The sequence below is a fragment of the Penaeus chinensis genome, chromosome 39 (assembly GCF_019202785.1).
Source record: "Penaeus chinensis breed Huanghai No. 1 chromosome 39, ASM1920278v2, whole genome shotgun sequence".
Taxonomy (NCBI): Eukaryota; Metazoa; Arthropoda; class Malacostraca; order Decapoda; family Penaeidae; genus Penaeus; species Penaeus chinensis.
In genome coordinates this window covers 1,399,413-1,401,912 of record NC_061857.1, presented here as the reverse complement: position 1 = coordinate 1,401,912, position 2,500 = coordinate 1,399,413, and the positions used below count along the sequence as shown (strand labels likewise).

The 2,500-nt window shown below is 39.5% G+C and overlaps 1 protein-coding gene across 1 annotated transcript in view; it reads left to right on the top strand.

Annotated features, from left to right (window-relative positions):
* Window positions 1-2,500, top strand: part of LOC125046888 (allatostatin-like) — a 33,326-nt gene that overhangs the window by 29,569 nt on the left and 1,257 nt on the right. The window lies entirely within an intron of this gene.

Below are 2,500 nucleotides of genomic sequence, written 5' to 3'. Positions count from 1 at the left end.
AGGCTGCAAACACCACCCCTATGCCGTCGTCATATAAGAAAAAAAAAAAAAAAAAAAATACAATGTAACTTATATTTCAGCGAGGAACAAAAAATAGTTGCAATCTATAATTCCATATCAAATAACACGACAGCGATGGATGGTTTTGTGTGATCAGTTACTTTCGCCTGATGTTTATTTATTCGAGAATATGCTACATATAAAATCGTTCTAAAGATAAGAAAGGAAGAAAAAGAAGAGGAAGAAAGAAGAAATCTTGGCCAATTTGCATGTTTTCACCAGATCGCATTAAGATATGGAATGAGTTCTGGTGCTGGCGAGACGAACCTATTTGAAACATTTTAACCTATTTTGAATATCTTTTTTTTACTGGGAACGTAATCTGGAAGGTTTTATATGCATTTAGTTAGTTATTGGCGTTTAATCAGTTCGGTATAGTCAGGAATTAAAGTTTATTCTGTTATTGTTATCTCTCTCTCTCTCTCTTCTTTCTCTCATATTTATTTCGTATCGTGTTCTTTACTGCTCTTTATTTTGTCTTATTATTACAATCTCTCCTCTTGCGTCTTTGCGTTCCTTCTTTCTCCGATTCGTATTGTTGCTGTTTTCTCTTCCTTATCCACCTTTTCTCTTTCTCGGTCATCTCCTTTCCCTTTTATTCTTCTTCACTGCGTCGTCCGAGATCAGGATCCATTTCTTAATCTCTTTGCAAGTAGTCGTGTATTTTCTGTTTAGCTTAACCGTCTACTATTGTCTACTCTCTCTCTCTCTCTCTCTCTCTCTCTCTCTCTCTCTCTCTCTCTCTCTCTCTCTCTCTCTCTCTCTCTCTCTCTCTCTCTCTCTCTCTCTCTCTCTCTCTCTCTCTCTCTCTCTCTCTCTCTCTCTCTCTCTCTCTCTCTCTCTCTCTCTCTCTCTTCTCTCTCTCTCTCTCTCTCTCTTCTCTCTCTCTCTCTCTCTCTCTCTCTCTCTCTCACTCTCTCTCTCCCTCTCTTCTCTCTTTTACTCTCTCTCTATCTTCCCCTCCCTCTCCTTCTATATCTCCTTCCCTCTCTTTATCTCCCCTCCTCCCTCTTCCTCCTCCGCAACGTCTTGTCCCGACGAACCAACCATCAATCTCGGGCCAAAGAACCAGCCGGAGATCCGCCCTCCTCGGTTTTCCGTAAAGGCGTAATTTACAAGTAAGCCGCACGTCCCAGCGACCGTAAGGACGAGCAAACACGTGAGCATTCAACAAGTACTCTGGAGGAGGATCAGATCCCTATAATTTAGCGCGTGTAGGACGCCTGGATTCCCCTCGCGCCCATCATTTCGTGGAAGGAATTACAGCGCGTTTGCTTGCGTGTCCGAAAGTGTTGGTGAGGGGATGTTATTGATGTTATTGATGTGTGGTGACAATGTTTTGCGAATTATAGCAAACTTCGACAAAATAAATAAATATATAATGAATATAAGGAACAGAAAATGATGGAGAAACACGGCACAAAAATATGATTATTCTAATTTTGCTGATTATGATATAAGTACATCCGGGAGAGGAATATTCTTTGAATTGTTAATTTTATTATACCAGTATAATGTAACTGATTGCCTTTGTATAAGTTTTCATCCATATATAAAGTGGATGTACTGTATGGAAGTCTCCCGGTCTCTCTCTCTTTTCTTCAATTTAATTGGTGTGCATTTCAATATGGTCAATTTTTTTTATTTGTTTTATTCTCTCTCTCTCTCTCTCTCTCTCTCTCTCTCTCTCTCTCTCTCTCTCTCTCTCTCTCTCTCTCTCTCTCTCTCTCTCTCTCTCTCTCTCTCTCTCTCTCTTTCTCGCTCTCTCTCCCTCTCTCTTTCTTTCCCTCTCTCTCTCTCTATCTCTTTCTCAGTCTCATATACATATACATATATATACATATATATACATATATATACATATATATATATATATATATATATATATATATATATATATATGTGTGTGTGTGTGTGTGTGTGTGTGTGTGTGTGTGTGTGTGTGTGTGTGTGTGTGTGTGTGTATATACATATATATATATATATATATATATACATATATATATATATATATATATATATATATATATATATATATATATATATATATATACGCACAGACACATACGAAGAGATGCCGCATGTGTGTGACTGCATGGGTGGCGGTTTTCGTGTGTGAATAGTCGCATGTCTGTTTATATCTATGCGTGCGTGTGTGTGTGTGTGTGTGTGTGTGTGTGTGTGTGTGTGTGTGTGTGTGTGTGTGTGTGTGTGTGTGTGTGTGTGTGTGTGTGTTTGTACGTAGTATGCGTGTGTTGATACCCAGCTGTCCCCCGTCTCAGCTGACCGACGCAAGACAGGTAAACAGCCTAATAGACTAACTTCCACAACAGCTTTCCTTTTGCACTAGCCTTGCACCTTGTTTGCTCGCGCGACTCGGTCGATACACAAAGGCTATTATACGGTCGGAAATCCCATCAGTGAATACGAGGTTACGATC